The sequence below is a fragment of the Pan paniscus genome, chromosome 2 (genome assembly GCF_029289425.2).
Source record: "Pan paniscus chromosome 2, NHGRI_mPanPan1-v2.0_pri, whole genome shotgun sequence".
NCBI classification, from domain to species: domain Eukaryota; kingdom Metazoa; phylum Chordata; class Mammalia; order Primates; family Hominidae; genus Pan; species Pan paniscus.
In genome coordinates, this window is record NC_085926.1 from 141,407,183 (window position 1) to 141,432,502 (window position 25,320).

The window sequence follows — 25,320 nt, forward strand, 5'->3', positions numbered from 1 at the left end:
AATTTTGTTTCATATGCCAAAATCTCCTGAAGACATGTTTCAAAGGGAGAATCTATACAGCAAGATCAGCTGACAGAACCAATTTGACCGTTAGGACTTTAATGCCTAAGTCTGGCCCGAAGGAGTATGCAATCACTGAGGGAATAAACTTATTGGTCAATTTTGGATCAAATTTAAAAAAATAAAAAAAATCTTCCACCCCAAAGCCAATAATAATAATCACAATAACAACACATTTCAAACTAGTCAATTCAGTGTTCAATATAAATAACTTCAAATCTACTTCCTCCCCACTCAGGGTCAGTAAAAAATAACTTGACTCAACTTTTTATTTATCCGGTACAGTAAACATTTATTTTGTTTCCATTACTTCACAGTTTGTGAGCATTTGGAAAGGACCCAAGTTAAAAGTAATCTTTGCTTAGCAGGGCTTTTGTTCAAGGGGCAAGGGGAAAGCAAGTTAATAGTGCAAACAAGACTGGGGAAGTATTTAAACTGCGTAAGAGGACAATCTGTGTTTAAAAACTCTGAACGTTCATGGTAACCATTCATATGTTAATTAAGTGACTTAATCTAGTTAGCAAACCATGTTCTCTGAAGACTTATTGGATACTATGCTTTTTATTGAGTTACTGTATTTACTAGAAAGTAAAAAAAGTCATATCTATTTTATAAAATATGTTTATCACTAATTCTGATTGACCTTTTTCTTCTACCCACACAAAAAAATGTAATTTTACCATATTATTATGGTTCATAGGGAAATATTACAGCAGTTCAATATACCTGGCTAATACTAATTAAATTCACATGAATTCCTCAACATAGCTTTTATGAGGCTTGACACAACCTACTGACTTTCATCTACTTGTCTATGAAATGCACTGAAATTCATTGAAACCGAGATGTTAAATAATCTCAAAACTGCAATGAAAATTAAATGAAATGGTTATTTTCTTTAGAATTTTATCTCAGAATTAATCTTGGCTTATATTTTCATTTTACTTGTAAAATTCGTCTTTATTCCTAACTGGGAGCTTTCTACACAGAATATCTCAGATTTCATTTTTATATACTATTAAGTATATCTATAGCTATTTTGAACAAAGCTGGCATATAGGTGAATAATTTTTATTCCTGCATTGGGGAATTTGCAAATAAACATTACAATAAATGCTATTGAAATGATAAACTTTTGCTCCTATGATTTAATTTAATTAATATTTTGGGCTGAGTACGGGGACTCTATTGATGGTGCAGGACAAAGTGGGGCTTTCTAGGCCCCTCCCATTCTTCAGAGGGTGTGGCATGGAAACTGTGTCTAGAAGGGGAGATTCTCAGTGTGGTTGGGAGGTACTAAGTGGGGCAGGGGCTGCACAGCAGCTGAGGGCCTCTCTTTTACTCTCATGCTGTCACTGGGGCTGGTGGTCTAGGAGGCCATGTGGACCATAAGGCCTCCCACCCTGTTGCTGTAGCCAAATTCATGGTCATATCAGGAAATGAGCTTAACAAAGTGGTCATTGAGAGCAATGCCAGTCCCAGCATCAAAAGTGGAAGAATGAGTGTCACTGTTAAAGTCAGAGGAGACAACCTGGTGCTCACGATGCCCAGGATGCCCTTGAGGGGACCCTCCAAAGCCTGCTTTGCCACCATCATGATGTCATCATATTTGGCACAGGTCTCTCCAGATGGCAGGTCAGGTCTGTGACTGATGTTGGCAGTGGGAACATGGAAGGATATGCCAATGAGCTTCCTGGTTCAGCTCAGGGATGACCTTGCCCATGCCTTGGCAGTGCCAGGAGATGCAGGGATGATGTTCTGGAGAGTCCTGCAGCCATCACACCATGGTCTCCCGGAGCGGCCACCCATGGTCTTCTAGGTGGCATTGATGGGATGGATGTGGCCATGATTCCTTCTATAGTGCTAAAGTTGTCATGGATGGCCTTGGCTGGGAGGCTAAGCAGTTGGTGACACAGGAAGCATTGCTGATGGCTGTGAAGTTGTTTTTGCACTTCTCATGATTTACATCCATCATGAACATGGGGGCATCAGAGGAGGGGGCAGAGATGATGACTCTTTGGCTTCCTTATCTAAGTGAGCCCCAGCCTTCTCCATGGTAGTTAATACACTGGTGAACTCCACAACATAATCAGTGCCAGCATAGCCCCATTTGACTGGGGTAGGATCTCACTCCTGGAAGATGGTTATGGGATTTCCACTGATGACAAGCTTCCCGTTCTCAGCCTTGATGGTACTGTGGAACTTGCCATGGGTGGAATCATACTGGAACATGTAGGCCATGCAGTTGAGGACAGTGAGGGGGGTTGTTGATGGCAGCAATATTCACTTTGCTAGAGTAAAAAGCAGCACTAGTGACCAGGTGCCCAATACAGCCAAATCCATTTACTCCGGCCTTCACCTTCACCATGGTGTCTCAGGGATGTGGCTGGGGTTGCACGAGAAGATGTGGCTGTCTATTGAATGGGAGGAGAAGAGAGCTGCTCTTCGGATTTTAATTTTCACTCAGTTCCAAGTACTTAGGAAATATGTTTGAGGGGAACCCAATAATTCTCATGGGCTATAGAGGTGGCACAGGAGGTGAATTATAATAATGACCTTTACCACCAGAACATAAGGATTCTGAAGGCTTTTTTGCCTATTAAGGCCACGGTTCCCCAATGACGCTTCCTCTATAAAGTTGAAGATTTACAGTTACATATAGGTAAAGTGCAATCTTTGGAGATCCTTCTATATCTAAAGCATTATAGTAATATCAATATTACTACTTCTAAAATAGTAACAATGCTAATGAAATTCCAATTTTTTTAGGACCTAAATTGTACTAAGAAATGTATTAAAAGCTTTTACATACTTTAACAATTTTTAAAAACCTTTATGTTATAAAGTCAACAAAACTCAGGAATTGGTAATAATATTCCCATTTTACCATTGGGAAAACTACATTCAAAGGCATTAATGCACTTGCATTAACACAATAAAGGGAAGAGGTCAGTTGTCCTGAGTTTTGTCCAAGGCTCACACCATTTGTGCCAGACTAGGCAGCCTCCCCATTGTATACAATTCAGGCTCTGGAGTGGCAAGATGTTTGAATATTTGTAACACTTTCAAGTTTGCAAAGCATATTTTCATACATACATCTTGTTTGATCATCGGAACAAGTCAGGGGTTGGCAGGGAAGATATCAGTGACTCTGACCATATTTTTCCCAGGTTAAAAAAAAAACTTAAAAGGTAAATTTCTTTGTACCCAATTAGTGGAAGCAACAGTGTGTGGCTTGAGGCGGGGGATACTTATCCTCTCCCAAATATCTATCACCACTCACCCATCAATGCCAACCCCTCCTACACTCATTCTCTCTCCCTGCCCCCAAAAAGCAAAACCAAAGCTCTTGCCATGTATTTGAAGTTTTAAGACAAACCCTTTTCCAAATAACCCTCTTTTCAACTCAATTTCTTTTTCAGACAAATTCTGTTTTGCCCTGTGCCCTACAGTAACATGATAATGATTATATATAGCTTTATATATGCATATAAATTATACATATAGATTATGTATATGCCTAGAGTAAGACAAATGTCATCCAGTTTGGCAGGCTGGGCCCCAAATCCAACATCAGATTCTTCAAGTTGTTTAGGACTATCCAGTCCCTGTAGTAGAGGAGGTGCACCACTTAAGTGTTCAGAGAGCTGCCCTTTATCATATATTTCTTTGTTTGAGAATTTTGGGGTTCCCTATGCACTCCTGCTTGCTACCCAGCCCTCTCCTGTCTCGTATATTTCATTGTCTTCTTTTAAACTTAATCTTGCTTTTTAAAAACATGAGAATTTCAAAAGCACAGCCTATAAAAACACAACAAAACACATTTTAGGAAGATGAATAGGCATCATTAAGTAAGTAAAGTTAATATAGGATATAAATGTAGTTACAGCTACAAGGAATTGAGCTTCATTAAACTGAATAAATACTGAATAAATACTGTAGCTAGATTTCCTGAAACCCTCAAGCTTATAACTTAAGGGGAAGGCCATTTTCTCTGAATTTGCTTAATTACTTTAGCCAGTAAATACTGATAATAGTATTCATATTTCTGGAAGTTTTCCACTTTGGACTCTTCCCTTTAAAAAAAATTTTTGCTATTAAAGTAAAAGTCATTGCAGGATTTTGTAAGGTTGCATTTAAGTTAATATACATTAAGTTAAGAATAGCTTCTCATGTTGGCACCTTGATAGAGTACTTATCATGATACTGCTCAGAGATATTGGTCATGAAATAGATTGACCTTAGATCCATTTTGATGAATTTAAACACAGGTACACATATGCACACAGAATTTAAACCATAAGACTTCAAGAGTAGAATTACTTTGTAATGTATATAGTCCAAACATCCATCCAATGCCTGATTGCTCCTATATGCTTGTTGAGGGGCTGCTCAACCTGGAACTGAATATTGCCAAAGGCAGAAACCACACTACTTCCTAAGGAAGTGAATGGCATTTTTGGACCTATATAACTGTTAGAAATCCTTCCTTATGTTCAGCTAAAATTTGGCTATTACTTTCAACCACTTCTCCTATTTCTTTGGTTCACAGAAAAATGAGTCACATAGGGTATCATTTTATTTTATATTGCTTGGCTCTAACAGCAGAGAGGGGATTTTTATCAGAATAGTTGCAGCAGTAGGCAATTCCACAGTTTAGGCAGCAACTGCCACTTTTCATTCAACAGTCTTATTAGTTTTGAAAGTAAACATTTTGCTTCTGTGAGTTTGTGGCTGACATATGAGGTCTTGAGTCTAGAATATCTGCAAAGGCTGTGGGACTCTTTTGGAGGACACTTATTTGAATGTAATGCTAGTTACATTCAAACAAGTGTCCTCCAAAAGATTTTCTCAGTAAATCTAATAGTACTGGTCCTTTGAAAGAACAAAAGTTGTAGAATAACACAATTAGTTTCTCTGTGGTTTTGCCAATAAGTACTAACTAAAGAAAATTGCCTAGTTGAAACAATATATTTTCTGTGCAGAAATTAAAATCGTGTCTTTAAAAAATCCCTTAATGAATAAGCCAAGAAAAACATTGATATTAATATTAGGTACTGGTATGGAAAATTCACACAGTATCACATTTTTCAAAGGTTAACAGTCCCTTTTATTTAACTTTTTTTTATTTAGCTATTGCTGACCTCCTTCCTTATTCATCTTGTGCATATTATCTTAAGATTTTATTTTTTAGAGCAATTTTAGGTTCATAGCAAAATTGAAAGGAAGGTACAGAGATACCCCATAAACCTCCTATCCCGACGCACGTACAGCCTCTCTCATTATTATTATCATTATTATTATTTTTATTTTTATTTTTTGAGATACAGTCTCACTCAGTCGCCCAGGCTGGAGTGCAGTGGCACGATCTCTGCTCACTGCAAGCTCTGCCTCCTGGGTTCACGCCATTCTCCTGCCTTAGCCTCCCGAGTAGCTGGGACTACAGGTGCCCGCCACAGCGCCCGGGTAATTTGTTGTATTTTTAGCAGAAACGGGGTTTCACCATGTTAGCCAGGATGGTCTCAAACTCCTGACCTCGTGATCTGCCTGCCTCGGCCTCCCAAAGTGCTAGGATTACAGGCGTGAGCCACTGCGCCCGGCCCAGCCTCTCTCATTATTAATATCCCTCATTAGAGTTGTGCATTTGTTACAATTAATGAATCTATGTTGAAGCATCATTATTAGCCAAAGCCCATAGTTTACATAAATGTTCACTCTAGGTGTTAAACATTACTTGTGTATCTTTTTGTCTTTGTAATTAGCCTATGCTAAACTCTTAGGTGGGAGTATGAAGAATACATGTCTTAGTTCTGGCTTCTATAATAAATATACCATAGACTGGGTGGCTTAAACAACAAACACCCATTTATCATAGTTCTGGAGGTTAGGTAGTCCAACATTAAGGTGGCTGCAGATCTGGTGTTGAGAGCCCATTTCCTAGTTTGCAGATGGCTCTTTGGTTGTATCTTCATATGCTGGAGAGCAGAGAGAATGAGCAAGCAAGCTCTCATGTCTCTTCTAATAATGGCATGAATCCCACTAGTGAGGGCTCCACCCTCATGACCTAATTATCTCCCAAAGGCCCCAACTCCAAATACCATTAAATTGGGGGTTAGGTTTCAACATGGGGGATACAAACATGCAGTCCATAGCAACACATGAAAAAAGGAAAGATTTCTAATTATGTTTTTTTAAGGTGTCTGAATTGAATACCAAAATCCTAGCCATTGCCAGTCAGATGAGTAACAACTGTTTAACACATGACTGAGGATACTCCACTCCATCCACTATGAGAACCATGTGCTCTTTCTAAATTAACATTTACTGCTAGCAACAAACAGAATATTAAGTCCCAGATATCTAGAGATGTGTTTGATCTCTTCAAGCCAACCCAATCCCTTGATAAAAGTATTGCAAACTAAAATACGTAGGATTGAGAACATTATTCAGTGACGTTTCATGATCGGCCATTACACAGTGGAATGCATTAGATCATCAGGACAAACACAAAACACTAGAATCAAACCAGTATTCATTCAAGCAGGCTTTGTCACTGCCAGTGCTGCACCTGTCTGAAATAACACTTAGTTTCATAACCAGCTCGAAGATTTCAAGAGCTTACTTGTTTTATGTTATGTTATACTCAATAAACATTTTCATTATGTTAGTGTATATTGAGATTCCTTTAAAAAACTTTCTGAATTCGGTAGTTTTATATATTCTACTGTAATGGTACAACAGTAATCAGAACTTCTCAGAAAAATTTCTTTTACCACATTTCCCCCATCTCCAATTTATGAGGAAAAAGAAACGAGGACTAATTAAACTGATTTACTATTTAACTTGACCAAATTCATTGCTCAACTTTTCCTTTCGCTTTTGGGTCATCTTTTGGGTAAGATATAAAAGTAAATATTTTACAATTTAGAAGGTGAAGAGGCACAGATGCTTTTCTTGAGTATTTCAGAAAGATTTTTAATGTAATAAATGGAGGACATAGCACTCAACTTTATACTATATGTAAACAGTGATATTAAAACTCTTAATTTTTGTTCTACAGGTGGTTATAAGTTTACTTGATTTAACTAACAAAGAAAATAAAAAGCTACAACAAACAGTTAAAACTCATTGTCATTAGGCAGATGACTTTGAATTCAATTTCTGATCTATGGCAGAGTGGACTATGGAAAGGCATGCAATAGAAAGCTTGAAGCTTAGAGTAGAACATTGATTCTTTGGGACATGATAAGAAGTTGGAGAGTGTAAAAGAGGCTTTATAAATCAGAGAAATCAATGAAAATGAAAGACAAAAAATATATGACATTTGGATAATGTCATTCAATTGGAGAATAGACTATCAGATAATTTTTATAAAGGCATGGCTATAAATAAATCAATAGCTGATGAAAATTATGTTTGCTTAACTTGTTCCTTTGTAATGGATAGTTAACATATACTGACTGTAGATTGTCAATTTTATATTAAACTCCAGAAAATTCTTATTTTACACCGATTAAGTTTTTTGAGCTTTCTTTTGATGAGATTTATAAAGTTCCCCTCTGTAAAGCCTCTGTGCTGAAGCTACTGCACACCCTTGAGAATATAGGCAAAATGCCAAAAATTATAAATTATTACAGTGTAAGAGTGTATTTCTCTTTGCATCCAAGGAATAAAGTTATATTTCATATAAAGACCATGTATGCATAAAACAGCTCTGAATGAGAGCTTTAGCTCTGACTTATTTCTGTGGTTTGGGGTCAATTTTGTTTTTGTTCTAATCTGCTTAGGTGCTTCAAAGTTACCCTACAAAGATCCCTGAGAAAGTGCTCTTGTATATGTGTATTTATGATGATTTTCAAAAATTAGTTTATCTGCAAAAAAATTATATACATATATATGGAGAAAGACTGTACTATAGATATGTGCTAGAAGCTCTTAGTCTCCACTCTCTAGATTAATCCCCTATTTGTTCTGTAAAACATACTGTCTAATGTCCTCTACACACTAAATGCTGACGCTTAGTAAGTTGCTCTCCAGTGTGCCCAGGTAACTTCTGCTTCCACCACATGAATTTTATGCTTAACAAGAGCCATGTTTGTTCCAAAATTTGTTTTTGTCTACTTTAAATTGATATTTGTAATTGCATAATTTGTATAGATTAAACGTGGATATGAAAGAAAGTTGATGTTTTTTTAAAAAACTAAGTTAAATATGCAGAAAGACTTGATAAAATTAAGTTGCTTAGAAAATATTACTAAATTAGTAGTGAGAAGGACAATTGTAAAATGTTGCAAAAATGTATATCCAAATACAGACAGATTCTTATATTTGCCAATGTCGTTAATCTCAAAACTAAAGCAATAGAAAAACTAGAAATTCTGGTTGATATATTTGTGGTGTACTTTGTGAAAGAAAGGCAACTCAGAACTGTAATATTCAAAGAAAAAAACATTGTATTTATTAAAAGATTGGAAAATTAATATATAATTTATAAGTGAAAATTAAATACCTGAGATATTTGTGTCATTTTATAGAATGATTCTTTGCTTTAGATGACTTTTCCATTAATTAGCTGGTTCCAATGCACCTAGGCTCTGAGTGTCTATTATTTCTCTACTTCAATTTTTGAAAAATATTGAAAAATTTTCAAATTAAATTTGAAAAAATTTCAAATTTAATTTTTTCATCCGACTCTTATTACGTCTTCTTGTACCTGCTTCATATTACTAACGTTCTCCTTTATCTCTTTAAGGATACTAATTATGCCCATTTTAAATTCTTGGTCCATATGTTCCAGTAATTTTGCTTCATGTTTATGTTCTATGTTCAGCTTTTGGTCTGTTTTCTACTGGTTGTATGCATTGAACATCTTGCTGTTTTGGCCTGTGAGTCACATTTTCCTGGGGTCAAATTTGTTAGGCAAGGTATGTGGGGAAAGGCCCATATACACACTGGAATATCCCCTCAGTAATTTTCAGAAGGAAAAGGGTAAGCTCCAGGTTGGAGAAAAGCTTTAACACAACCAAATTTTTGACCATCAACGTCTGCCTGTTCACTTCTCCAAGAAATTCCTGTCAGGAATTTGCCTTTAAATCTTTAGAATGAAGCAACACTGAAAAGACACGATTTCTTCAGATCCTCCATCTTCCATTAGCCCAGAGAATTTGGGGGTGCAGAAGATCGAGAAAAGAATGCCCACGGGCAATTCTCGCACTTCCATCAAGTTGTTTGGCCCCAGACACCACAATGGATGCCTTGGGCTGGTGCAGTGGGGGTGGGCGGATGATCACCCCAAAACAGTGAGGTAAAGAGGGGAAGGCAGAAGTTAAAATCTTTGCCTGAACCTCTCTTCCTACTTCTGTTTCTGGCTACTGTCCAAGCTATGGCCATCCTTTCCCTTGCCCCCCACGACCTTTAAGACAACCTTGGCCTTTCCAGGTGTTCTCCTAGTTAATTATTACTTCTTCAGCTCCCAGCTTCCCCTCAATTATGCAGTCCCTCCAGGTTTAATTGGGGAGGAAGGAGCCAGCAGCTGAAGCTATTTGCTATCTCGTCAGCACTGATTTTTGTATTCTTTTTTGAAGTTGGAATTGCTGATTGAGAATGATAAATGGTATTGAGGTGTTCTCTACAGGGAAATATGCTCAGTTTAATTTGAGTCAAATTACAGCCCGTGTTAGGAGTACTAAGCCAAGGCTCAGTGGCCCAAGAGGCAGACCACTTGTGCAGTATTAACTCAACAATGTTTTACTCCAGCAATACTGGAGGACCTTGTCCAGGCATAACTGGGGGTATGATGTAGTCTGTGGCCTAAGCCCTCAGCCTGTCTGTGAAGTGGCACACCCTCCTTTCCTTGGATGAAGAAATCATTCATTTCAGATTTCTTGGGACTGACCTATTTTCAGACACTTTGGTCTTTTATCTGCATCTATACATAATTGTGTCTTTCCACCATTTGTTCTATATTTGGTCTAGAAAATAATAGTCATTCTACCCAAAGACATATCATTTCTTATATGCCTTATACTTCAGATGCTGAATACCCTGGAATTTCACCTTGTGGTAAATCAAACTGAATACTCCAAAAAAAGGGTAAAGTCACAAAACAGGCAATTTCTCAAACAACATGTATGGATAGCCCAAAAACTTGTCTGTAAGCTCAGCAAGAGCACCAACCATATTTGTTGTGTTTGTCACTGAACCTCAACTCACAGCGGAGAACTTAGCATATCATAATGCTCCATAAATATCTGCTGAATGAATAAAATTAATAAAAGGCAACTCTCAGGAATTGCTTGGTGGCACTGAAAGTTTGTATAATCATCCTGCACGGAGATTAGGAATATGTAATAAAACGTTATAGGATCTAAAACCTTGAACTGAGCAATTACACTTACTAGAATTTATCCTAAGGAAATAATGTAACAAGTAGACATAGATTTACGTTTAGGATGTTAACTACTTAAAATGAAAAGGGTGGAAAACCACCAAAACATATATCAAAAAGAGAATACTTAAACTACAGGCATACTACAGGAGATATTGTGGGTTTGGTTCCAGACCACTGCAATAAAGCAAATATAGCAATAAAATGAGTCACACACAATTTTTGGTTTCACAGTGTATATAAAAGTTATGCTTACATGATACTGTAGTCTATTAAGTGTACAATAACATTATGTCTAAAAAACAATGTACATGGCTGGGTGCGGTGGCTCACGCCTGTAATCCCAGCACTTTGGGATGCCAAGGTGGGTGGATCATGAGGTCAGGAGTTCAAGACCAGCCTGGCCAAGATGGTGAAACCCCCGTCTCTACTAAAAATACAAAAATTAGCTGGTCGTGGTGGTGGGTGCCTGTAATCCCAGCTACTCGGAAGGCTGAGGCAGAGAATTGCTTGAACCTGGGAGGCAGAGGTTACAGTGAGCCAAGACCGTGCCACTGTACTCCAGCCTGGGTGACAGAGCAAGACTCTGTCTCAAAAAACAAACAAAACAAAACAAACAAAAGAAATGTACATGTCTTCATTAAAAATGCTTTATTACTAAAAAATGCTAACAATCACCTGAGCCTTCAGTGAATCATAATCTTTTTCCTGGTGGAGGGTCTTAACCTAGATGTTAATGGCTCCTGACTGATAAGGCTGGTGGTTGCTGAAGGCTGGGGTGGCTTTGGCAACTTCTAAAAATAAGGCAACAATGAAGTTTGCTAAATTGAATGACTCTCCTTTTATAAAAGATTTTTCTGTAGCATGTGATGCTATTTGATAGAATTTTACCCACAATAGAACTTCTTTCCAAATTAGAGTCAATCCTCTCAAACTCTGCGGCTGCTTTATCAACCAAGTTTATGTGATATTCTAAATCTTTTGTTGTCATTTCAACAATGTTCACAGCATCTTCACGATGGAATTTCTTGAAAATCCATCTCAAGAAGCCACTTTCCTTGCTCATCCATAAGAAACAACTCATCTGTTCAAGTTTTATCATGAGATTGCAGCAATTCAGACTGTTTTTAATTCTAGTTCTCTTGCTATTCCTACCACATTCGAAGTTACTTCCCCCACTGAAGTCTTGTATCCCTCAAAATCATCCATGAGGGTTGGAATCAACTTCTTCCAAACCCCTGTTAATGTTGATATTTTGACCTCCTTTCATAAATCACAAATGTTCTTAATAGCATTTAGAATGGTGAATCCTATCCAGAAGGTTTTAGATATACTTGCCCAGATCCATCAGAGGAATCACTTTCCATGGCAGCTATAGCCTTGCAATATGTATTTCTTAAATAAGAAAGTCAAAATTACTCCTTGATCCATGGGCTGCAGAATGGATATTTGTTAGCAGGCATGAAAACAACATTCACCTCTTTGCACATAGCTATCAGAGCTCTTGGGTGACCAGGTGCATTGTCAATGAGCAGCAATTTTTTTAATTTATGTTTTATTTATTATACTTTAAGTTCTAGGGTATATGTGCACAACGTGCAGGTTTGTTACATATGTATACATGTGCCATGTTGGTGTGCTGCACCCATTAACTGATATACCTAATGTCATTTACATTAGGTATATCTCCTAATGCTATCCCTCCCCGCTCCCCCTACCCCACGACAGGCCCTGGTGTGTGACGTTCCCCTTCCTGTGTCCAAGTGTTCTCATTGTTCAATTCCCACCTATGAGTGAGAACATGCGGCGTTTGGTTTTTTGTCCTTGCAATAGTTTGCTGAGAATGATGGTTTCCAGCTTCATCCATGTCCCTACAAAGGACATGAACTCATCCTTAAAAAGAGCAGCAATATTTTGAAAGAAACCTTTTTTTTTTTTTTCTGAGCAGTAGATCTCAATGGCGGTTTCTTCAAAGAAACCATGCTGTAAACAGATGTGCTGTCATCCAGGCTTTGTTGGTCCATATATAGGGCAGGCAGAGTAGAGTTAGCATAATTCTTAAGGGCTCTAGGATTTTCAGAATAGCAAATAAGCATTGTCTTCAACTTAAGTAAACAGCCACATTAATCCCTAACAAGAAGGTCAGCCTGTCTTTTGAAACTTTCAAACCAGGCATTGACTTCTCTCCAGCTATGAAAGTCCTACATGGCATTTTTGTTCAGTAGAGGCTGTTTTATTTACACTGGAAATCTGTTGTTCAGTGTAGCCACCTTCATCAATTAGCTAGATCCTCTGGATAACTTGCTACAGCTTCTGCATCAGCACTTGCTGCTTCACCTTGCACTTTTATGTTAGGGAGACAGCTTCTTTCTTCAAACATCATGAACAAACCTTGCTAGCTTCAATCTTTTTCTCCGCAGCTTTCTTGCTTCTTAGCCTTCGCAGAATTGAAGGGAGGGTCTTGCTCTGCATTAGGCTTTTGGCTTAAGGGAATGTTGTAGCTGGTTTTATCCTCTATCCAGACCACTAAAACTTTCTCTATATCAGCAGTAAGACTGTTTTGCTTTTTTTTGTTATCATTTGTGTGTTCACTGGAGTAGCATTTTAAATTTATTTAGAAAACTTTTCCTTTGCATCAATAAATTGGCTGTTTGGTGCAAGAGGCCTAGCTTTCGGCCTGTCCTGCCTTTTGACATGCCTTCCTCACTAAGCTTAATCATTTCTAGCCTTTGATTTCAACCCAGACATGTGCAACTCTTCCTTTCACTTAAACACTTAGAGGCTATTTTAAGGTGATTGGTTAGCCTAATTTCAGTGTTGTTGTGAATAGGGAGGCCAGAGAGGAGCAAGAGAGATGGCGGAATGACCAGTTGGTGGAGCAATCAAAACACAGACAACTATTAAGTTTGCCATCTTATATGAACATGGTTCATAATGCCCCTAAATAATTACAATAGTGACATCAAAGGTTGTGGATGACAGCTCATGATAACACATATAATAAAAAAACTTAAGATAGTGTGAGAATTACCAAAAGGTGACACAGAGACATAAAATGAGCACGTGCTGCTGGAAAGATGAGGCAGAGAGGCTTGCTCCAAGCAAGGTTGCCACAAAATTTCAATTTGTAAAAATTGCAGTATCTGTAAAGCACAATAAAGAGAAGCACAATAAAATGAAGTATGACTGTCTACAAAAGGCATTACACTTCCGAAGGCTCACCAGCATATACAATGTTTCTACAGTTTTTTTCCCACTAGATACTGTATCACACAGAGGAAGTTCTTCCCTTTTATACCTTGCCAAACATTTTTAAATTAATATGTCTTGAATGTTTTCTATTAAATGCATTTTCTGCATCTACTGAGAGATTATTTTCTCTTCATTTGTTAATGTAGTAAACTATGCTCACAATTTTCTAATATTATTCTTATATTCCTGGGATAAATGCAGGTTAGTCATATGTATTTTTTTACATTGATGAATTTGGCTTGTTGATTGTTTACAACCTTTATATCTCTGTTTACGAAATTGGCATATATTTTTCATTTTTGTTACTCACATAAACTGATTTTCATTTCTGGAGTATTATCCTAGCCTCATGAAATGATTTGAGGTGCATTTCTCTTTTGTCTTTTCTCTTTCACGGTTTGTATAAAATTGGAGTGATCTATTCCTTGAAAGTTAGGTAGAACTCACCTAGGAAAAATTCTGGGCCTTGTGTTTTTGGGTGAATGGATTTTTAGCTACTGACTCAATTTCTTGAATGATTGCAGGGCTATTTAGGGTTTTTTTCTTCCTTCAGATAGTCAGTTATACATTTCTAGGAAATTGTCCATTTAAGTTTTCTGATGTATTTGCATAAATTGTACACGACATGTTCTTACTTTTTAATCTCCACAGCACCTCCAGTCATGCTCTTCTCTTATAGCATTGCTTATTTTTGCTCTCTCTCTCTCTCTGACTTATCAAAATTGTCTATTTTATTTGTCTTTTCAATGAAACAACTTTTGACTTGGTTAATCCTCTTTGTTTCAGTTTTCTTATCTATTTCTTTTTATGTCAGCTTTCATCTTTATTTTTTGCTAAATTCTGCATTCTTTGGATTTGTTCTGTATGTTCTTTTTCTAACCTCTCACACTGGTATCTTAACTCATTAAATTTAAGTCTCTTGTGCCTTTTAACATAAACATTAAAGGCTATAAATGCCTTAATTTCAATTAAATGCTACATGTAATTAGCTGCATCTGGAAAATTCGGGTATGCAGGTTTTATCATATTTATTTTATAAAATTAATTACAATCAAGCAAATACATAAATCTGCTTTTAAAATTAGAGCACTACTGATGACAGAGTCTCCTTTGATTACCCTTCTTTGCTTCCTGCCTCTCCTACCCTATGTAAAATATTTTTATTGAGAGAGGTATATTTATTAAAGTAGTAGTGTATTTTCATGTGTTTTAAAATAGGTATCATTCTGAAAATATGCTGAGAGTAAATTTGCTGGTCATAGGTTTGTACAGGATTACTTTTAATAGATACTACAAAATTGTCCTTTAAATGAGTATATAATTTTTCATCTTCTTGGGTAGTGTGTTAGAATATCTGCTTTCCTAAAACCTTACCAATTCCTAATCTGAGCAACTTAAAATTTTTTTCAGTCCTATGAATATTATCTTATAATCATTTTAATTTGTAGTCCCTGATTAATAGTGAGTTTGAGCAATTTCTGTTTATTGAGTAATTGAAATTCTTGTTTAATAAATAGCATGTCAATTTCTTTATTTTTTTTTTCCTTCAGCAAGGGCTTTATTTATCAGAAGGGCATTACGCTTGACCTCCAAATTTGGCTGACAATTTACTGATGAGATTCATAGCCTTTGAGTTGCTCTGGTATTTTGACATACTTGCTGGGTTCTGAGCCACATCCTGGAAGGCCACCATAAATTCTGGATCCTGCATGGCGGCAAGAACCTCTGGATCACTAAGAATTTCATTGAGTCCAGGCATTCCGGCCATTCCAGGCATGCCCCCTCCCATTCCAGGCATTCCTCCAGGAAAATTACCAGGCATTCTCCCAGGAAAGCCACTTGGAAAAGAGCCATACTGTGCTCCTGACTGTCGTCTGGCTTCTTCCTCCCTCTGGGCTCTCTCATGCTCTTCTCGAGCCTTCTTAACTCGTTCTATTCTTTCTTTGATCTCTCACTCTTCACGTTTTCGCTCATACTTTCTCCGATGTTCTCCAATTTTCTGTGCCCTAGGTTGAACTTCTTTCAGCATTGCACTAGCATCTTCATCATAATCCAATTTACAGGCAAGGGCAAGTTCATGGGCTGCTTCTTCCCAGTGGCCTAGAAGTCTGTGTGCTTTCGCCCGCCACTTGTAAGGCTGAGCTGAATCAGGATTTATTTCAATGGCTCTGTCACAGTCTTGGATGGCAGCACTTGGCTTCTGTAATTTGACGAAGACACTGGCCCTCTTGGCATACAAAATGGCCAAGCAAGGATTCAGCTTGATGGCATCTGTGAATAAGTCAATGGCTTTCTGGAGTTCACCATCGTTTAGGGCTTCAATAGCAGCCACTTTTTTATCATTTGCCTGATCCATCATCTCCTCCGTTATCTCCGCATTTTCATCTCCCATTTCTTAAGGAGCATCAGTGTCTGGTTCAATCACACCTTCTTTATCAATTTCTAGATCACTTTCTTCACCTGATGGTTCTTCTGCCTTTAAGTCTTCCTCCACCTTCTTACTGTCAGGTTTTTCTTCCTTGGTATTTTCTTCTGATTTAGCTTTCTGAGTAGCAGGTGGTACTTTACCTCCCATGCTCTCCACCCACTCCCTCAGGAAGCGCATTTCCTCGGTGTGCAGAACGCTCGGATCCTCCTTACACATTTTCACAAAGGCCCGAAGCTTGTTCACTTTGCGGGGGTCCATGGTAGGGAGGTGGTGGGCGAAGCTCAGGGGCTGCAGCCCGGTTCCAGGCCCAGGCGCTGGCTCAGCATGACCACGCAGAAAGGGCTCTTTAACTACTTTCTTTAGATTTTTATGTAATATTATTTGTTATCTATTGAGTAGATATTATGGAATGTTTATAACTGTGAAATATAAAAACATACAACAAATATCTATATGCTCCTCATACAGTCAAAGAGAAATAACATGACCTTTATATTTCAGAATTGCTCTTTACTCCTCTGGGATTCCATCCCATCGTGTCCACCGCTGCAGTAATTACTGTCCTAAATTTTGTGTCCCTGATTACCTTGCTTTTCACTATACTTTTATTACATATCTTAGTATCACAGAAAAATGTATTATTTGGTTTTTTGTTTTTCAAATTTACGTAAGTGAAATAATGCTGCATATATTGCTCAAAATTTAGTTCTTGAAATTCACCCACATGGTTTGGCTATAGTTATGATTAACTCATTTTCCTTGCTATATGATATAAATAAGTGGAAATGTGTTTCCACACATCTATTCTGTTGTTGATGGACATTTTGGTTGTGTCCAGTTCTTTGCTATAACAAACAGTGGAACAGTGGAACTTTGACTATTCTTGTACTTGTCTCCTGATGTGCATAGGAAGCGCTTAACTAGATGGTATTTACTAGGGGTGGAATTCCTGTGTCACAACAACATTTCTACCTGTGGTATGTAAACAAATGTTCCAGCTGCTCCACATCCTTGCCCAAACTTGACATTTGTTGATTTATTTATTCATCCAACAAAAAGCAACTGAGGACCTACTGTGTGCCAGCTACTGTTGTAGGTGCTGGAGATGCAGTAGTGAACAAAACTGACAAGAAAACCTGCCTTTTTGGAACATAAATTATGAGGAAGAGCCAATAAACAAGACAAATAACTTAAACATCTAGTATATTAGATAGTTACAAGAGCTAAGGTAGAAAAAGAAAGCATAAAGGGAGATAAAATGTTGAGGTAGGTGTTGAAATTTTAGGTAGTGTACAACAAAGGTATCACTGAAAGGAGGCTTATTTGGCTTTTTCTTTCCCTAAAAAAATAAAACAGTGAGAGAGCAAGCCAGGTGGACATTTGGAAGAGGGACACTCTAGTTATAGTGAAGAGCAAGATAAAGACCCTGAGAAACATCAAGGAACCTAGAAAGGTTGGAGCAAGAAGTAGAATGGAAGAAGAGGAGATAAGTGTGGGAATCAGGAACCAGGTGACCTAGGAATGTACAAGACTTAACGATGATTCTGGCTTTTAGTTTGGAAGAAGAGAAGGCACTAGAGGGTTTTGAGGAATAAAGGGACATGATCTGATAATGCTTTAACACCATCATTCTAGCTACTCTATTAAGATAGGCCTAGAGAGGGTCAGGGCTGAAGTAGAAAGGCTGGTTAGAAGGTTATTGTCATAGTCCAAGTGGAAGATGTTAGTGGCCTGGACCAGCATGGGGGCAATGGGGCTAGTGAGAAGAGACACAATTCTGTATATATTTTGAAAGTAGAGAGAGGTGAGAGGATTTTTTGAAGGACCAAAGTTGGGATGTAAGAGAAATAAATCAAATAAGACATCTGCATTTTTGGCCTGAACAAATAGAAGAATAGAATTGCTCCTAATGAGGAAGTTAATGCTTGAATAGGCTTTTGGGTGAGTGAATAGGGAGGAAAGGGGGAGGCAATTTTGGATGTGTGAAGTTTAAGATGCATAATAGATATAGAAGGCAAATGGATATGCAAGACTACAGATTAGGAGAAGACTCCAGGCTGGAGATGTATATTTGGAAACTATCAGTAAATAAGTGGTATTTAAATTCATGAGTCTAAATCAGATCATCTAGGAAATGAGTATAGATAGAAAACAGAAGTCATCCAAGGGCATCCCATAGTCATAATTGCTAATATAGTGCTATGGACTGATGTTTGTGTCTCCCTGAAATTCATATGTTGAAGCACTCACTAATCCCTACTGTGATGGTATTCATTTGTGGGAGGAAGTAATTAAGTTTGAATGAGATCATGAGACAAAGCCCTTATTATGAGATTAGTGTCCTAATAAGAATAGACTTGAGAGAGAGAGACCTGTCCTCTGTCCATCATGAGAGGATACAGCAACAAGGTAGCCACCTGCAAACCAGGAAGCGAGTACTCACCAGATACAAATCTACCAGCACTTGGATCTTGGATTTAGAGTATAGAAATGTAAGACATAACTGTTGTTTAAACTACCCAGTGGTATTCTGTTATAGCAGTCCAAACTGATAAAGATAGTTAAAAAATAGATCTTATAACATGCCAGGTCCTGTTATAATACTTTACACACAAACACATAACTCATTTAATTATCCCAATAATTCCATTAGGTAGGAAGAATCATTAGCCTCACTTTACAGATGAGAAAACAAAAGCCCAAAGAAGTGCAGTGACTTTCCCAAGAGCACAAAACTAGTATATGGATCAGGGATCTGAACCCAGCTAGTCTGACTCCAGTCTGTGCTCTTAACCTTGTACTGTATATTTCATTTTTCCTAATCTAGTAGTTGTGGTTTAATTTGAACTCCCCACAGGACCACTGATGTTGAACATTTTATGATACACTGATGGCCGTTAAGATTTCCTCTCCTATGAAACACGTGCTCATTTATTTTGCTGATTTTTAAATTAATGGGTAGCTTATCTCCTATGGAACTGAAGTAATTCTTTATTCTGGACACTGATCCTTTGATAGTCATATGTCAAATGGCAAATTTTTCTCCTGTTTGTGACTAGAATTTATATCATTTTATATTCTTTAATTATTTAAATTAAAATAACTGAAGAGCAAAAGTTCTTTATTTTAAGGTAATCAAACTGACCAATCTTTTATAATGTTTTGTGCTTTAGAATTCTTTCCAAACTAAAATGATAAAAACTGTCTTCTAAACAATTTATGATTTTTGTGTTTCATATTTAAATCTTTAATCAAATCTAGGTAAATAAATGAAAACTAATCTATACTTATTGAGTCAAGACAGCAGCTACCCTTTTTCAGGGAGAAGGAAGGGGTCACTAAAAGGGGCATGAAGGTGGCTTCTAGGAGGCTGGTAATGTTATACTTTGTGATCTGGATGCTGGTTATACAGTTGAGTTCAGTTTGTAAGAATTCAATAAGTTCCATACATATATGCACTTTTCTTCATGTATAATTAAATAACAAGTTTGAAAAGTAAAATCTGACAGTGTTTCCCTTTTGATGTATGAGCTTAATTCATTTACAATTTTGTTTACTATTGATATATTTGAATTTATTTCTACCACATGCTTTCAAATTACTCTGCCTTTTTCTATACTTTTATATTTGTTGCTGTTTCCATTTCCTGCCTTCTTTTGTATTGATTAATTTTTTCTTTCTTATGTCTCCTCTGCGTAGAAAGTTATATATTCTATTATGATACATGTATTTTCCTTGGGTGGATTACTCTTAATACCCCTTATAAGTACTCAAATTCCTTCAATCTGTTTGCTCTTTATTTTAATAATTCATTTCTTATGTTTTTGTTTTCATCTTTCATTTCTTTAAGTATATATATACAAACTTTATAATCTTTAGTTATTATATTATATAAAAATCTTGAGGTCTAATTCTGTTGTTTGCCACTCTGCTGTCTCTCAATGATTTGTTTCCTTGCAGATTTTAGATTTTGGATTGTGAGCTCGTGTTGGTGGGGCTGTAGTGAAGGTGACATCTTTGTGCTCTTGGCTGAGACTGTGGTCCTCCAAAGATGCTTTTTGACTGTTTTAGCCAGTTGTTCCAAGAGTACGTCCAACCTAAGATTATGTTTTAAATTGATTTTTCAGTTTGTGTCTCTCGACCTCATAGCAATATAAACTTAAACCACAAACCTCATAGTCAAACTTGAGGTTTAAATTTCTTAGGAATACATCTTTCTCCATCTAAAACACACCAATACTTTCTGAGATATTGTAGATACAGTTGCTCACATTTAAGAACTATTTACCAACAAATATATCCCAAAAATCAGACTTGAAAAGAGTTTAAAACCATTATTTGTATCCCTTTAATTCAATCCCTATTTATTTCTAAATATTAGTTGACTACCTTGTGCCAAGATATACAATTCTTGCCTTCAAGGATTTATGGTCTTTTTACACAGAAATGCCCAAAATCTAATATGGCCACCACAACTTCTCCTTCCTATACTCATGACAGGCATTTAGTTGGTCCCAGCTCTTTTTCCATTGATTCTAGAAACTGTCACAGACTGCACCTTCACAACATACTATCACTTTATATGAGTTGTCACTTGGCATCCCCTATCATCTCATCTTCCCTGTCTAGGAGCAAGATCTGTAGCATTTATATTCCCACCAAATATAAATAAACCAGCTTCCAAGATCACAAAAGACTGGGCATTTTCAGGGTGTCAGGAAAACAGCCAGACCTACTAAAGGCTTCCCTTTTCACCTTAACATCAGCCCTTGTATCTACCTATACTAAGACAACCTTGCCACCTCATGCCATTATAATCAGTACACTAGAAAACTATAAAAATATAAAAAACTGTAAGAGGAAATATGCTAAAAATTCCAATAAAACACACCCTAAATCATTACCCTGAAAAAGAGAGAAAGGTTAATAGAAAGAAGAGACAGAGTCTGCTAAGTATCTCATTAGGCCCACTGCCTGCCTCTCATTACATGCACCTCCTGATTCTCATTAGGCCTTCGTGATTTCATTTGGGTCCCAGGTCATTGCTTATTTTCATATGGGGACTATATAACAAGGTCTCTTCCAGTCCCAGAATCCCATGGGGAGAAAAAGAGAAAATGTCAATAACTAATGAGCTGTCAGGGAGAGAGAGCTTTAGCACCTCCAGAATCATATAAAAATTCCTAGTCCATTTGTCTTGGGAGTGACTAACAAAAGGCCAGCATTGAACTTTTTCAAATGAATTATTATTATTATTATTACAAAACAATGCTTAGCTTTGCTTTCAAAGTATATGATTTTATAAGGCAGGAAGAAATCAACTTGTACATTGAAATGAAAAATCTGTATAGAAATAGCTTTTTTCTTTTACAATACTCCAAAACCCTGAAGAACTTCATATTTTTATTAATTTCAGAAAAAATCAATAAGTAAAAACAATTATATAATTAGTTTTATCAAAACTCCAAGCTAATCATAGTAATCACTCCTCCTCATAACTTGTACCTGTTAAGATCTCTTATACTTAGTGTTAAGTCATATAAAGAAAGTGTTGAGGTGGGAAGACACAGCGTGAATCCCAGCTCTTCGGTTGCATGCTGTGTGAACTTGTGAACTTGAAGTCCCAACGTTATTTTATGTAAAATTGGAGAATTTAATACCTACTGTGCAAACTTGTTATATATTTCCCTTTCTGGCAAACATGAAAGGATCGATGAAGGGTAATCATTATCATTATATTTTTCCATAATCCTCTTAATGTCCAGCCCATAGGGATTCCCAATTAATAATTGTTGGAAGACAATAAATCATGACAACATTGTGAATATTCTCTATACCTAAGGTAAGTAGGCAATAAAAATGTAATAAAATATTGATGGTAAATATATTTATTTTTAATTCTGCCATATAAGCTATATAAAACGAAGAAAGAGTTGAATATAAATGTCTCTTCCACCTAAGTCAAACAATGATATCTAATGGTACTGTTATTTTCTGACATGCTGAAAGAACAGGATTCTGTGGTCCTTTCTGAATGTAGACTTTAATGCCTTAGCAGGTCAGATAGAAGACTGAGAAAGGAAGACCAGAATGTAGAAGGAAGATCAAGAAAGGGCTGGGTGTTTCAGAGAAACCAAGTGAAGAGAGGGGTTTTGAAGAATGCTCCTATTATCTACAATGAAAAATGCTACACTGAAGATAAAAAAAAAAAAAAAAAAACTAAGAGAGATCTAAGAGCCTGAAGAAACAAATATGAGGGGTGGGGGATGGAAAGGATGACCCAACTCACTGAGACCCAAGACCCTGCTGAGATAGAAGAGGAGAGGGATAGAGGCTGAACTGAGATGGGAGATCAAGGTTAATAGACTTTTTATCCAACTGATGGCCTCAGTTGTCTCTGTCAAGCTGAGGGCAAGATGGTCAGTGAATATGGTCAGGGAGAGATGAGAATAGAGAATATGCAGAGAGAGAAACAGATCAGCTTTAATAAACAGAGGAGATTGTGCCGTGACTACATTTTCTTTTTTATAGGTCAATGGCCATTTTGAAAATGTTTGACAGTACTAAAATCAGCTTATGCATATTTTTTTGAAATGAGGCCCTATAATTTAATCTACACTAAATCATTCAGACTTTCCAGAGCCCCTATCATTATGACTAATTTGTTTAGTTAGATTTCTTAAGAGTATACATCTCTATCAAGATGAAGCTATGATTTGAATATGGTTTGTCCCCACTAAAACTTATGTTGAGACTTGGTTCCCAGTGAGACAGTGTTGAAAGGTAGTGACTTTACGAAGTGATTAAAATGGATTAATGTCTGTTTTTCAAGACTGGGTTAGTTCTCATGAGAATAGTTTGTAATAAAGTGAGCCTGCCTCTCCTGTTTTGCCTCTTTGTACATGTCTATTTCTCCTTCTGCTTTTCTGCCATGTTACGATGCGATAGCATGAAGCCCACATCAGAAGCTAGCCAAAGATGACTGCCTGATCTTGGCCCTCCCAGCCTCTAGAATCATGAGCTAAAAAAGTCTTTCCCTTATAAATTATTCAGTCTCAAGTATTCTGTTATTGCAATGAAAAATAGACTAAGACAATGAACAAAACATATTGAATGCTATATAGATGTCAAAAGAAATAGCAAGCCTAGGCAAAATATGGGTTACCTATGCAAAAAATGCTAACCAAAGGAGGATGAAGTTAATTTAAGAACTAGTTCTTATCTTTTTTAGACTTATGTTAAATGTTATTTCTCTTTCTAAAATAAATTATCATTTACATTAATACAGATCAACTATGAAAATACCTCATTGTGAACAGTGAGGACAAAGCTTCTGTAAGCATTGATTATATGCCAAACGATATCCCTGTGTGAGGTAGATGCTATCTGATCCATTTTGTAGATGAAGCCTCTGTGGCTTAGGAAAGTTAAGTGACATATTCAAGATCACACAGCAACTAAGTGGCAAGTGTAGACTCTAATCTGGCTCTGTCAGCCTAGTGACTGATACTTTCTCTAGAAAGTGGAGGTAGCATATGAGTCTCATCTTCCCAATCATCCCACAAGCTGCCCTTCGCTCCATGTGTCTCCTGGGGAAGTATTTCATCATTTACTCTGGAAATAGCATTCAAATGTCATCACAACCTTGCAGCATATTTCTGAGTCTGTGAGTACCAAGGAACATGTTGTCCCTTTCAAACATGCCCCTTCACTTAGATAATGTCAGTGAGTTTTTGTGGAATCTGATTTAAATGTATGCGTAAACAGGAAAGAATGAAATAATCAAAATCCACAGGATGTGAGAGAAGAAAAGTAAATGATATCTAGTTACATTTATTTGACCAATAATGACAAAAGAAAAAAGAGAAATTAAAATTAATGGGGAAATTCTTAGTTATAACTGTCAAGCAGACCGTGCAGGATACAAAATTGTACATATACAGTTTATTCTTGATAAATGAAATAGCTACAAAAGACTGGAAGGAAAAAAATGTCAAAATATTAGCAGTTACAGTGGTTGCCTTTAGGCAACAGAATTGTCCTTGAGTCTTATTACTCTGTTTTACATTTATGAATATACTATGCAGTACTGTCATTTTTATAAACAGAAAGATATAACTAAATCAAAGCCATCATTGAAACCTTTTGGCCAGTGGCTGTGATGTCTGGGTCTTTTAAATCCACAGGGGAAGCTAAACCCTCAAACCACAGTCACATCTTCTTGTTTGGGGAAGATAGTGGGCAAAGCAGATGCCTAGAAGCACCAAAAGGAAGTCTTGAGGGTTTGTTTTCTCCTTCCAAAGAAGGGAGCCATCTGCGTCTCTGCACATGGAAGTTTCAATTCATGTGTGTCACAGCCATGAGGACATGAATGGCTGCCCAGGAATGCTTAGGGGCAGGCTGCTTTGTGGGCATTTGGTAACACAAGAAAAGAGGTGGTAATAGCCCAGCAATTCCAGCTATTTTTAATGCAACTCCAAGCTAATATACTTACTTCCTACATTTTAGCATCTATGCCAGGTTTAAAGAAACAGACCTGCCCCTAATTTAAGAGAAGAAAGGCCCCCTCCTGCCCCACACATTGTCCCTGCCATCATCCTTCACAGTGCTGCTGCATCCTGCCTCCTCACAGCAGAGCTCACCTCGAGCAACCAATTCCATTTTAAGGAGACAGAGAACAATTTATTCAACTTCAATTTGCTGAGAGGAAAAACCTCCTATTCTCTAATATTAATTCTTGAAGCCGATTCAAAAACAATTTTTGTTCCTTGCCAGGGTTTGAGGCTTTGAAAGATATTAATGTAGACAGTCTTTGAAATATTAGGAGTTTGCAGCCATTGTGAGGATCCTGAAGTTAGCAAGCATAAAAGGAAGTCTTAGGGCAAAGTATATGTTATTCTGTGTGTTGAAATATATATCAAGCTTCTTGTGGGGTAAGGGGCTTGGGCACCCCTGGGGAACTGTGGACTATATATAGATAAGTGTGACATTCGTTTAAAGCCGATCTGCCCTGTGAGAATGATTAGGTTTACTGGAGAGCTCTATTCTTATTTTAAAGTAAGTTTTTTACATCTCTAGTTCTGAAACACCCTCTATGCAGTTTTAGACATATACGACTTGTCTAATCCACAAGCCTATAGAGAATAGTGATGAGATGATAGCACATTTCGGTGCCTGCATTTCTCTCTCAAAG

General features: G+C 37.1%; 1 protein-coding gene and 1 pseudogene across 2 annotated transcripts in view; both read right to left on the minus strand.

The window, feature by feature from the left end:
- The window catches only part of SLC9A9 (solute carrier family 9 member A9), a 582,632-nt gene that overhangs the window by 237,475 nt on the left and 319,837 nt on the right, over positions 1 to 25,320 (minus strand). The gene's annotated exons all lie outside the window — the stretch shown is intronic.
- Positions 15,225 to 16,465, minus strand: LOC134730052 (hsc70-interacting protein-like; annotated as a pseudogene).